The sequence below is a fragment of the Nannospalax galili genome, unplaced genomic scaffold, assembly GCF_000622305.1.
Source record: "Nannospalax galili isolate Female #2095 unplaced genomic scaffold, S.galili_v1.0 scaffold497, whole genome shotgun sequence".
Classification (NCBI taxonomy): domain Eukaryota; kingdom Metazoa; phylum Chordata; class Mammalia; order Rodentia; family Spalacidae; genus Nannospalax; species Nannospalax galili.
Genome location: NW_008339354.1, coordinates 609,070 through 622,987, shown reverse-complemented (window position 1 = coordinate 622,987; position 13,918 = coordinate 609,070). Strand labels below are relative to the sequence as shown.

At 45.9% G+C, this 13,918-nt stretch overlaps 1 protein-coding gene across 4 annotated transcripts in view; it reads right to left on the bottom strand.

Moving 5' to 3' along the window:
* Positions 1-5,473, bottom strand: part of Mas1 (MAS1 proto-oncogene, G protein-coupled receptor) — a 14,886-nt gene extending 9,413 nt beyond the window's left edge. The window contains exons 1-2 of one of the 4 annotated variants that reach the window (XM_008833870.1): positions 5,304-5,473; positions 2,114-2,291 (exon numbers count right to left, since the gene is read on the bottom strand). The gene's annotated coding sequence lies outside the window, so the exon portion shown is untranslated. Of the gene's footprint in view, positions 1-1,687; positions 1,754-2,113; positions 2,301-5,303 lie in introns of those variants that run through there. The other 3 variants (XM_008833871.1, XM_017798381.1, XM_008833872.1) reach the window with 3 other exon arrangements.
* Between the last annotated feature and the right edge of the window lie 8,445 nt (positions 5,474-13,918).

Sequence of the window (13,918 nt, the reverse complement as noted above, 5' to 3'; positions counted from 1 at the left end):
ACTTTTTAAATTAAAAAAAAAAAGAAGATATTGAAATAAATAAGACAGTCCCCTGTGTTGTTTTGTGGGGAGAAAGAACTGGATCTAGTCAATTTGGTGAGTGGAATAAAGATCTTGCCAAAACTGGTGAGCACAGGGCAAAAAATATCTTTATGAGCTCTTAAGGGAGCCCTTACAGCATTGGGTCTTGAAGGGTCAGTAGGAGCTTATTAGCTGAAGAAGGGCATTTTAAGAAAAGAGAGCACCCAACAGGGATATGCATAGAGGCAGGAGGTACAAAATATCTCTGTTAGCTGGATGTGATGGCTCATGCCTGAAACCCCAGCAGTCAGGAGGCTCACTACAAATTCAGAGTCAGCCTGGTCTACAGAGCAAGCTCCAAGCTAACCAGAGCTACATAGTGAGACACTGACTCAACCCCAGCACCAAAAAAAAAAAAAAAAAAAAGAATGAAAGTACAGAGAGAGGAGAGAGAGGGAGGAGACAGGGAGAGGAAGAGGGAGAGGGAGAGAGACAGAGACAGAGAGACAGAGACAGAATTTTTCTGCTGGTGTTTGGGGGAGGTGGATCTTGGATGGAAACATGACAAAGAAATGGACAGCTAGACAGAGGCTACAAGTGGGGCCCTAATTTCTAGGACTGGTGTCCTTAGAAGAAGCAGAGGCCGCAGGGAGACCCTGTCTCAAAAGATCTGAAAAATAAGGAGGAGGAGGAGGAGGAGGAGGAGGAGGAGAGGGGAGCAGGAAGAAATGACATGAGAGATCTCTTTCCTGGATGTGGAAAAGAAAGGTCGGTCATATGAGGGCACAGGGAGAAGGTGGCTGTCTACCTACCCTCACATAGCCAGTCCTGCTGATACCTTGATCTTGGTCTTCTGACCTCCAGGCTAGAGAGAGTGCTTCTGCTGTGGACGCTTCTAGTCTGTGGCTTCTGGTTAGGGCAGGTCTAACAGTTGAACACCCATGTCACTGAAAACTCCTCAAAGCCAGGATGCCATCTGGTCATGTCTGGATGTGATGATGACTAGTCTTCACTGACCTGACTAGATTTGAAATCACCATGGAAACATACCTCTAGGTGTGCATATGAGGGTGTTTCCAGGAAGGTTTAACGGAGGAAGGAAGACCCACCCTGAAGATGGGTGACTGAGGAAAGCAGGTTGAGCAATGGCATTCACTTCTCTCTGCTTCTTGACTGTGATCACAGGCTTCATGCTCCTGTCTGCATGACTTCCCCACCGTGATGGACAGCACCCTTGAGCCAAAGTAAAACCTTTCTTCTTTAAGTTGCTTTGGTTAGGTGTTTTGTTATAGCAATGGAAAAAAGTAACTAGCACACTGGATCTCTGCCTCTTGCAGACAATAGACAATCAATAAATACTCATTGAATTAATTATCTTAGGAAACAAAGCTCACACCACAGTTTGGAGAAAGCACTCTGCTTCTCTGAGGAGAAAAATCACTCCTGTCAGCCCAGGGCATCCCAGTGAATAAACATGGTTCTCTCAGGGTTGGAGTAGAACTCATGGATCACATGTGTACACAGATTTTGATCATGGGGTTGAAATGCAAATAAAAATCCTATTAAAATTAACACTCATTAAAAAAACCCCAATCGTCCTGTTGTTTTGTGATAGTGGGGTTTATTTAAATGAACACATTGCTAAAATTCACATTCCAAGTCTTACCAGACAAAAAGGAATTTCAGACTGTCCAGTGTATGAAGCAGATGGAGGGGAAGCCTGGAGCCCAGCTGGCAGTGTGCACTCCCTCAATCCCATTCTCCTTAAGGCTCTTCCATCATCTCATGGGTTACTCATCTGTTGTGAATGGCGGGATATTTGAGGGTGGGAAGGGTAAGGGGGTACAGTGATAATTGCTACTGACAAAACAGTCTAACTTAGAATTTAGTTCAGCCACAGTGACCCTTCCCCAGCAGCCAACAAGGACCTGGAGGTAGAATTCCCTGATGGGGAGACACACTCGCCCAGCAGGATGACTTGCCTGGGGCCGTTTCCTGTTCCTTTTCGACCCAGTTCTAGGAGTGCAGGCTCTGTCCAGTTACAAATCATCCTTTTTATACAACAACGGTAGTTGCCAGGATGTGTGTTTACCTGGTGCAAGACGGTTCATCCTACCAGGTCTTGATGTGGTAGAAAACAGTGGCAGGAACCTTAGCTGTGAACAGAGTGAGAAAAGGCTGGAGCAGGCGGCAGCATCGGCATTGGTCAGTCGCACAGGCAGCGTCCCAGAACAGTGTCTCTTACTTGCTGGCCCTCATAGAAGCACTTCCTAGGGAGAAAGAAGCTCACTGGAGCATCAGAGTACAGTGGTTAGGGCTCTGGTCCAAAACATCCTTCTTGCTGTTTAACTATGGACCCTTACCACCACAACGGGAGGTTGGAAGGAAGCCACCATTACTCTCATTTAATAAGGAAGAAAATTAAGAATTAACACCCAGGTCAAGCTCGGAGCCTCTGCAAGACACCACCTTGAACTCCTGATCTTCCTTCCTCCACCTTCCAAATGCTGGGATTACAGGCATGCACCACCACACTCGGCTTTTATGTGGTGCTGGGGATGGAACGCAGGTTTCATGCATGCTAGGCCAGCGTTTTACCAGTTGAGCTACATCCCCAACCTGCACATTAACAAGCTGTTTTCCAAAACGCTATCAATTATACCAAAATCAACAACTGAGGAACTCTTTTCACAAAACAAGCAGGCTTTTCCCCACAACTATAATTTTAGAATTCTCCAGTTTGAAAGAATATAAGTTATCTCAGCTCAATCTGAATTTATTTGACTCCTAGTGTGGTTGGATGCTCTCTTGTATTACAGGTCACGTGCATTCTTCTTTGATGAGTTTTTTCTCTGCTCTTCATTTATTGAGTTGCAAAAAATTCTTCTCCTAGAAACTAGAGTATTTATAGAAGACATCAAAAACTTAGCTTGGAATTTTCTTAAAAACACTTCCTGGGGCTGGGAGCATGGCTCAGTAGGTAAAGGATCATGTCCTGAGTCCAGATCCCTAGCACACACATAAAAGCCAGGGGACCCAGCACCGGGTGGGGCAGAGACAGGCAGATTCCTGGAGTTTGCTGGCATCCAGTGTCATCAACCTGGGTTTACTGAAAGACCCTGTCTCAAAAAATGAAGATAGATAAAGGACACCCGGTGTCGACCTCTGACCTCCAGAAGTTTGCACGTGCTGAGAACGGTCTTCACTCTCTCGATCCGTGTGGCAAATATTACAAGAGAGGCTTCGGCAGTGCACGTTGCAGTGAAGAGCCCTCTGCTATCTGCCTAACCCTGCCTGGCTTGGGCCCTCAGCTTTCAATCCAGCTGATCACAGATGCAAGCCCTAAGCCAACTAGCTTGGCCCCACCGAACCTTGGCTCCTTTGAATAATATACTTCTGGAAGGCTGGAATATGAGAAAAGCTAGAGATTGCCAGTCCGAGTCTTGTGGAAATATCAGGCCGAGGTAATTAATCAGCAAGCAGGGAGAACAGCAGGGTGGTTTCCATAACTGTGGAAGGACGTGGGCTTACAGTGCCGGGTCCTGGCAGCCCACCAAGGGCGTGCTGGTGCACCTACCTCTCCCTGCAAGTGTGAGGGTCCTGGCAGCTCTACCCAGGGCTTGCTGGTACACTCACCTCTCCCTGTAAGTGTGAGGAAGAGCTACAAGGTAGAGCTGATTACAGAGGAAAGAGAATGGGTTCAAATGCCATGTCTGGGCCACTGAGGTGGTAAAGGTGCTTGCTATGCAAGACTGATGACCCGAGTTCGATCCTCAGAACCCTTGTAAAGGTGGAAGGAGGGATCTGACTTTACAACGTTGTCCTCTGACCTCCATATGTGCACCCACACATACACATGCATATCATACACACACACAATAGTAACAATAAAATTGTTAAATTGAACGAAAATAAATTATAGCTTTATATTTGCACAAGCTTTCTCTAGAGACATCCCCTCCCACATTCCTGCTCACTTGGGCTCAGTCCTCCCATGGCCTTAGACTCCCAGCCTGCTACGTCCCTTCTGAAAGAGAGGGAGGAGAGAAGTGGGGGAGGTGGAGAAAGACAGACGGAAGGAGGGAGGCATAAGGAAAGACAAGAAAAAGAGAAAAAAGCCAACGAATCTAGTGGAGGAGGAGTGGGCATCTGAAACTTGCGTCTGTTTCCAGGCAACCACAAAGAGAGACTGACCCCAGGCCAGACCTTGCTGGTGTGGGGATCTGGAGAAAAGGGTACATTCTTCAGTGTGTGTGCACGTGTGCAGTAACCTGGACAAACAGAAAGCCATTTGTGAGATGGAATTTCCATGGCAGAGAAAGGTGCTGATGGGAATGTGTGTGGCAGGAACACCTGTCCTGTGTTAAGTGCATCGTCCCATCATCCTCACACCACAGTCACCAGCACATGGAAGCAGAGGCGTGTCCCCATTCCAAGTATATGGCAGAATCTATTTAGAGCACTGCTTTGAAAGGGAATTCTGTCCCCTTTGGGGCATTTAGCATGCCTGGTGATGTTTGGGGTTCAAGCCGAGAGGGGTGTACTAACGGCATCTAGTGACTAATTGTTCTTTAAAAAAATGCAGAACAGCCACACAACGGAGACCTATCCAGTCCCCAGTGTCCACGGTACTGAGGTGAACCCCCCTGCTCTAGAGGCTGGCTGGTCACCACCTTCTTATTGTCACATACAGTAATATGTCAACATCCTTATACTCCTTGCCAAATTACCCTGCACAGCCTGCCTGGGAAATATTGCTAAGACACATCAAAGATTTTGCTTAATAGACACTCTTTCACTACTGGGCTGGACAGGGCTTCATAAGCCACCAGAAGCTAGTATAGATACAGGTGACAACTAAGGAAAAGCAAAGAGAGAGCCATCCAACTTGCCTCTGGTCATGCCCAGTGGCTTCTGGTCCAGCAGATCCTTCAGGGGACTCAAGCACTGTCACAGCCATTTTAGCCCATTTCCTCTCTCATTCCTGAAGCAGCCTGGGAAACATTCGAATCCACTATCCCGTCCTTGAATTGATCCTAAGTTTCTCCCCTAGGTCATAAGTCAAGATAATGAAAGCTACTGTAGAAGTTTCAACCCTAAAGTTGGAAAACAATGTCTGGGAACAGTTCCCCCAGCAAAAAGCAAATTTCCCCAAATGAAGACAGTGGGAGACAGAAGTTTTTGCCAACACACACTGACAGCACACATCTAACACTCCACGGAAAACAATCAGCACAGAAATCGCTGCCGGGTGACAGGGCTCTATAAGGGGAGGATCTTACTCTGGTTGTCAAGAGCATCGGAACAATCACACGCTGGGGTGCAGACTCACTGGAAGGGTCAGAGGTGACAACAGGGCCTTTGTGTCTCGTGGCAGCCATACCCTGCCAGTCCGTAGGGCTCCCGGTCCCAGCATCTCCAAAGACGGCTGCAGACTCTGTCTCTGAAGTCAGAGCTGCTCTCCCACTGATGAAAATATTTGCGACATGCCAAGCAGATGGTCCCCACGCTTATCAGCAGAAGCCGTGCTTCAAATGGCATCATTTGCTGACACACAAGTGAAAATCTGTACACTGATCCACAGCGGGAACGGGCTGGGGATAACACAAGGTGGCTCGTCACCTTGACCCATCAGGGCCAGCCTGGACTAAGGAGATAGATGCCCCTCAAGAAATGCTATATGGAAGGACAGAAGATATAGAACCATTCCTATTCCCAGCCGAACTCAGAAACCATCATGTGACCTGTGTTGCGCTCTTGAAGACTATCTTCTTAACTGTAAAACAGATTTAACAATATTACTTCAAAAAGGTGTGAAGATTAAAGAAGGTGTATGTTTAAACTGGCCTAGTGGGAGGCACACAGATAAATAATTCAATATTCATTCTTATCCTGCAAGACCTTGAGTGTGTAATGCACAATTTAGTGCAGAAAGTTGGGCTGAATTGATGGAGAAGAGGGGAACCCAAGAAACTGGGGTGTGGGGCCAAAGGGGTGTGTCTGCCCCCCTGGTAGGCTAATTCCTTCACAGGAGCTGCTTTTCCTGTTAGATGCATATACTCACACAAGCAGCTGGGAACAAAACATTAAATGGCTTTTCCCCTGACCCCTACCCACTTTTCTCAAAGGTAAAGCTGAGCAGGAAAATTCTTGGTCACCTGGATCTCAGGTTGCCAAGCTCATGATGGACTGCTATCTTCCTTCCACACCAGTTCATACTTCCTCTTTTCAGAGAGATTCCTCCAGTTACCATGGTGAAGTAGCAATGACCCTGGGACCAGTTAGCTCAAAGGGGGATGGAAGGCGATTCCAGATGCACTGGGAAAGCTGGTGTCCACACACAAAGCTCGGCAATTCCACTCAGACTGTTTCCAAAGCAAGACAGAAGGTCCCGGCCAGGAGTCAAACTGGTCTGCAGGAAGCCAAGGGCTCAGTCTTCCCAGGGGGAAAGCAAGCACGGCGGGTGGGGGCGGGGGAGCATTCCCTGAAGACCTTCAGACCACAGCTGATCAGAGCATCAGGCACCGACAGACGGACAGATAGGGTAAATGAACAGAATAAGTGAGCTTCTGACCAGCGTGGGAAACACATTCATTACCTGATTTCGATGTTCCAAGGGAAAAGAAGGACAGCCTCCTGGAGAATTTTAGGTTTCCCAGAGGAAAGTCAGAATCTGAAAAGAAAACCTGCTAAGGCAAACTGAAAGGTAGAGAGAAGAAGGAGCACACAGTTGGGAAGGGATTCAACAGAGAAGCCAATAGGATCTGGAAAGAGCCAACGGGCTGGCTGAGACGTTCCCCAGGGGAAAGACAGGGTGAAGAGAGTGGAATGGGGCAGAATTCTCTCTGCTCCTCTATCCACATTTGCTACTTCTCAGACCCAAGACTGTCCAGATTTGATGAACAGTTGTCCCTATGAGTGCTGTGGAACCCTGAGCAGAGTGACCAACTAGAGGGATGTCAACGGGAACCCTGAGCAGAGTGACCAACTAGAGGGATGTCAACGTCGTTGTTTAAGTCAACAGAACACGGGAGCTCACCAATTTGACTTTTTTCATCTCTTAACACAACAGAGATGTCCATCCACTCTGGCAGAGGACAAGTTGTTCAATTTAGTAGTTGATACCAGTCACCAGGAGGGTGAGCTACCAGGAAGCCAGGGGGCCAGATGGTAGAAAAGAGTCTCTGGAGGGGGGAGGAACACTCACAGGAGGAGGGGGTGCTGCAAAGGATGGCTCTCCTCCCCCAGAGTGAGTGGGTGAGGGAAGGTGCCAATTGTTTTGTGACTAATTGGCACGGTTAACAAAGCAGGAACTATCACAGATGGGGCTGGAGTTTCATTTATGGATAATGAGTTATACTTAGAGAAAATACAGCAACTCATTATAAAAATAAAACTGCTTGCATTTAAGCCACAAATAGGCTGGCTATTTCTGTGCTTACTTTGCCTTTATGAGTAATCATCCTCTTGAGAGGTGGGAAGAGTTTGGGGAGAGGGGGCTATAAAAGGAGTGGGAACAGGGCTGTCTGAGCCTGGGGGAGAGAAGTGTCCGTGGCTCCCAACTTCCCTTGCAGAAGTTCTAGACTGCACTCCTGTGAACATGAGTCACACCTTCCAAAGTTCCCTAGAGAGAGAATACCCTTCTTCTACCTGTCAAATGACAGAAACATGGAGGAAGCCTTGGAGGGGCTTATGGGAGCAAGGGAGGAGAAGGCATAGTGAATCGGTCAGTTACTTTTCTTTGTGCTGTGACAAAGTGCCTGTCAAAAGCAACTAAAAGAAGAATTTATTTTGGCTCCCAGTTTGAGTATACAGTCCACCATGGTGGGGAAGTCATGATTGCAAAAGGTTTTTTTTGTTGTTTTTTGTGTTGTTGTTTTTTTTTTTTTTTTTCTTGACTATTCAGTAATGTGGAGGGTCCAGCCCACTGTGGGTGGTGCTACCCCTGGGCAGGTGGTCCTCAGTTATATAAGAAAGCTCAGGCCAGAGTGTCAATTTTTAAAAAATTGTATTCACTATTATTTGCTTATTTATTTATTTTTGTTTTTTTTGAGACAGAGTCTCCCTGTAGCCCCAGCTGACTGGAACTCACCATGTAGACCAGGCTGGCCTTGAACTCACAGAGATCTGCCTGCCTCTGCCTCCTGAGTGCTGGGATTAAAAGTGTATGCCACCACACCCAGCGTGATCGCTAAAGTTTGAGGCAGCATTCCGTTGCAGTCAGGAAGCAGAGCCCGATGAACATTGGTGCTCAGCTTCTGTGGTGGTTTGAGTGAGAAATGTCTCCTGTTGACTCAGGTGTGCGAACACTTGGTCTCCAGTTGCTGATGGTGTTTGGGGAGGCTTAGGAGGTGCAGCCTTGCTGGAGGAAGGTGTCACCGGGGGGCAGGCTTTGAGAGCTCATAGCCTCACCCCACTTCCAGTTCACTTTGTCTGTGTCACGTTTGCTGTTGAAGATGTGATCTCTCAGTCTCCTGTTCCTGCTGCCTTGCCTCCAGCACCATGCGACTCTCCTTTTGAAAATGTAAGCTCAAATCAACTCTTTCTTCCATAATTCATGTTTGGTCATGGTAATTTATCACAGCAACAGGAAAGCAATACAGGACTTGGTACCAGAAGTGGGGTCTTGCTGTGATGAAATACCATAACCAAAGCAGCTTATAGAGGAAGAGTTTGAGTTTACAGTTCCAGAGGGACAAGGAGGCAGGAACTGAAGCAGAGATCATGGAAAACACTGCTTACTGGGTTGCATCCCTTGATAATGGACAGTAACTTATAAGCCAAATAAACCCTTTCCTTCCTAAGTTGCATTTGGTCAGAATGTTCTAGAGTAACAACAGAAAAAGTGGCTAAAACAGCTGGGTTTCTCCTTTTTATTTAGTCCAGAATTCCAACCCATGAAATAGTGCTACCTGCATTTAGGGTGACCCATCTCACCTTAATTAACCTAGCCTATCTGTGACAGGCACAACCAGAGGCTTGTCTCCTGGGTGATTCAAGTCAACAATTAATGTTAACCATCACACACAGTAACCCAGACAGTCAGGCAGTGATTCTACCACAGGTGGTAGAATCCATCAGAATTATAATAGCCAAATCCATACATGGTAGAATGACAGAATCCAGAAGTGAGCCCACCAGGGTTGTAATCCCTTTCTTCCGTCTTAACTCCCATCTCTTAAAATTCCAAAGCCACTCAGTAGCTGGGGACTTGATTCTGAGCTAACCTATGGAAGTTGGGTGCATTCCAGTTGCATTCTCAAATGTGTCCCTCATTTTAAACAAATCCTAGACATTGATGCTTGATTACAGGAAGAGAGACTCATGTGTGTCACAGAATCCCAGTGTTCCCCTTTAACTTAGAAAGCTGAGAGAGCTGGAAGAGAGTGGTAATTCGAGGGACAGAAGGAAGATGGATCAGACACACAGCACACACTGGCAGGCAGCCCAGTGCACACTGTGCTGGTCCACCATTTGGAGCAGAGCAACTTCAGGTATGCTAGAAATTTGAACTTGCAAACTTGCCTAAGTGGTTCTGTATCTCATCTTTCTGATTGACAGGCTCTCAGAGTAGAACTGGTCCCACCCTCTGCCCTCAGATCCTGCAACTCTTCAGATCTCAGCAACCAGATAAAAGTCAAAGATAAAACCCTGAGAACAGAACTCTCAAGGGCCCATCTGATTCTATTAGCCTCGGGGAACCTTCTCTCCTACCCTGCCCAGGGTTTGACTGAATCTGTTCCATGCGATGATCTTCACTTTCAGAGCACATATCTTAAACATCAAGTCTGAAGGATACTTGGCACTTCCTACCTCACTCCAGCTAAACAGGTCCACATGGTAAGAACAATCTGGAAGGCAGAAACCGTATAGGTATGAAAAGAGAAATCAAGTTGCCCTGGGACGACAGATATAGCCCTTCTAGATAAACCCTGGGAAGGGTGCAGATGGATCGCAGCTGCAGACTGAACTTGGCACAGAAGAGACTAAGGCCCAGGCCCTAGTGCTCCCTGACCTCCCATGTTTAGGATCTGTCTGAAAGGAGTTTCTTCCCACCGAGGAGAAGAGCCTTTGCGGAGCAATGAGGAGGGCACCAAGTGACCCAGAACAGCAACAGTGCTCATCAAAGGCAGCTTCTGTGCTCAGGGCTCTGAGAATATTCTGGGCTACTCCCCTCAACAATCTCTGCCTGTGATCGGTAAAGATGTCTCGAAAATGAAAATTCCTAAATCAAATATAAACAAAACAAATGAATGCCCCATCGAGCGCCTCAGAATCACTGTGTACCATGATTACAGGGCTAGCTACAGTCCGAAGTAGGAAAAATAATTAGAAGATTAATTGATGAGATATTGGGAGTGTGGTCTACCCCAGGTAAGATGGTAGCATCAAATTCATTATGTATCTAAGGAAGACCTCGAACTTTATTTATTTTTTTTTTTTCTGGTCTGTTTTCGACAGGGTCTCCCTGTAGACCACTGGCCTGGAATTCACTACGTAGAACAGGCAGGCCTCAGACTCACAGAGATCTGCTTGCCTCTTGCCTCTCGAGTGCTGGGACCAAGGTGTGGGTCACCATGCCTGGCTAAGGAGGCTAACCAGTCCTGAGCTGAACTGCCCAGCCTACATCATAGAAAGTTACTCAACCACCTACCTTCCTACAAAAGGTATCCAACTGCCCTGCTCTCTGCTGTTTCCCTGCTCCCCAGAGGCAGCCCAGCAGTCTCTTTGTTCTCAAATAAACTGCTGTACTATACCCAGGTGTGGTGGCACACACCTTTAGTTCCAGCACTCGGGAGGCAGAGCAAGTGGATCTCTTTGAGTTCAAAGCCAGCCTGTTCTGCATAGCAAGTTCCAGGTCAGCTGAAGCTACAGGAAGACCCTGTCTCAAAAGGACCCCCCCCCAAAAATGTGACTTGCCACTCAAGTGTAGCATAGCAAGTATGTGTTCATAAAGGAGTCCACATGGAACATCAAATTGAAATGCCTTCCTCGCAAACTCTGAGAGGAAATAAAATTCTAGATTTATATCTTCAACAATTCCAGTCACACGCTACAGGGACAGACTGCTTCCTTCCTCACACCTGTTCTCTACCTTTGTCTGCTCGCCACCACTCAAGATGTTACTCAAGTAGCTTATGTTATCTGATGCAAAACTTGGGGAAAAGGACAGGCTAAGAAATTAATTTAGGAACTGGAGAAATGGCTCATTGGTTAAGACCTGTTCTCTACCTTTGTCTGCTCGCCACCACTCAAGATGTTACTCAAGTAACATCACTAGCTGCTCTTGCAGAGGACCAGCACTCACGCAGTGGCCAAAATCATCCCCAACTTTGGGTCTAAGAGATCTGACACCCATGATACACTCACATGCATGCAGGCAAAACAATCATACACATAAAATAAAAATAATAAATAAGATATTTTTTAAGTGGGGCCAGAGAGGTGGATCAGTGGTTAAGAGCACTGGCTGCTCTTGAAGAGGACCCAGGTTCAGTTCCCAGCACCACATGGCAACTAATAACTATCCATAACTTAAGTGCCAGGGGATCTGATGCCCTCTTCTGACCTCTTCAGGCATTGCACAACATGGGTGCACATACATACATGAAGGCGATGCACTCATACACAAAAATAAATAAAATATTTTCAAAAATAAAATATTTTTAAAAGAAATTAATTATACTTAGGAAATTGCAGAAAGAAGATGGGCTACATAGTAAGACTATCTCAAAATAAAACAAAACCAACCAAACAAAAAAATTAATTATAAATCATGGAGTTTTATATCCACCGATAGCATCACAGCATTATGATATTTTTCTTAAAATGTATTTAATATTTTTATTTTTATGCATATGAGTGTATTGCCTGCATGTGTATAAGTGTACCATGTTGTGCAATGCCCATGAAATCAGAAGAAGGCATTAGATTCCCCAGCCCACATTATGATACTTTAAACTAACTGAACCTCACTGCATTTTGCAAAACTAGCCCTAGATTTTGCTGTTACATTTTATTTCTACTAAAGTGATCTCCAGGTCCAGGCCAACAGTTTAACATGATTAATCAATGGCAGTCTAATGCCAAGTAATAAGAAAATACCCTAAGACTACCAAGAGAAAAATATCCACCAAAGAAATGTAATGCTTTAAAATATATTTTCCATTTTCATCTACTGGGTTGGAAAACATTTAAAAATTAAAAGGTTCAGTGCAGGAAAGCATGCAGATATATTGCTGCTAGATATGCTGAGTAACAAAGCTTCTTGCTAAGCAAAGACTTCTTTCTCTGGGTCCTAATGAGGTGACTATCAAGAGACACCATATTGGGTAAGGCTCTGTAATTTTATTTTATTTTATTTTATTTTAAATTAATTTATTTTTATTTTATGTGCCTAAGTGTTTTACCTGTATGCATGTAAATGCACCCATGTGTGCAAACCCATGGAGGCCGGAAAACGGTGTCAGATCCCGTGGAACTAGAGTTGTGGACAGTTGTTAGCCACCGTGTGGGTGCTGGGAACTGAACCCGGGTCCTCTGCAAGAGCAGCCAGCGCTCTTAACCACTGAGCAACCTCTCCAGCCCCTGGCTGTCATTCTAATAAATGTCATGTTTCTTTCCTTGTCCTCTGGAGACGCCATATCATCTACACACACTTTGTCCTCTTGGTTCCTAGATTATGATCATGTGCTCTCCCTTGTCTAAACATCATGAAAAAAAATGTCCAGTTGTGAGAAAGAATATTTTTGGAGTATTGCCTTCGGGACATGGAGTCTATCCACTCCACTGGTTTCTTTAAATATTTCCCCTGAATCAGCCTTGCATACTTGGCCGGCACTGTCTTGGCCCTTCATAGAACTGTAACTTCTAAATTTTCCTTTGCAGATACTCATCAGCTACCATTTCAGTGCCTCACAAAAAGAGGGGCATAAAATGATCAGAGCTGTGTTCCTTAGGGCCATCTAGGCCGCTTCCCACCATACCACTGACTCTCTCCACTGAGATTCTGTAGCTGAAACAGCCAGTTTCCTCTGAACAGCAGCTAGTTCACTTGTATGATAGAGTGTTTATAAACCAGGCAATGGTCTTGAATTGGTTACTTTCCTCCTTTCTCAGACAAAAATTCCTGACAAAAGCAACTTAAGGAAGGAAGGGTTTATTTTAGTTCATAATTTGCGAGCATAGTCCATCGTGATGGAAAAGGTAACCTCAGAAGTGTGAGGCGGCTGGTCGCATTGCCTCCTCAGTCAGGAGTCAGAGAGAGGTGAATGCAGGTACTCAGTGCACCCTTTCCTTTTTATTCGGTCCAGAACCCCCAGTCCACAGAATTGTGCCACCCACAGTTAGGGTGGGCCTTCCCATCTCTCTTAATTTGGTCTAGAACTGCCTTACAAACGTGCTCAGAGGTTTGTCTACATGATGATTCTCGATTCTCTCAAACTGAAAATCGGTATTAATCATCACAGAGGTATTTGTTTTTCTTTTTTCCCCCCTAGGAATCCTGAAGGTCTATATTTGACCTACTTTTGCAAATCTACCATCTGCTTGCTTAAAAGAAAGATGTGGGACTGGAGACAGCTCAGTGGTTAAGAGCACTGGCTGCTCTTGCAGGGGACCCAGGTTTGATTCCCAGCGCCCACAAGGAAGCTCACGATCATCTGCAACTCCAGTTCCAGTGAATCCAACGTCCTCATCTGGCCTCTGCAGACACTGGGCACACATGTGGTCCATATATATATATATATAGAGAGAGATAGGGTCTCCCTGTAGCTACAGCTCACCTGGGACTTGCTATGTAGACCAAGCTGGCCTTGAGCTCACAGAGATTGGCCTGCCTGCCTTTGCCTCCCAAGTGCTGGAATTAAAGGTATGACCAGCACACCCAGCCTTAAAT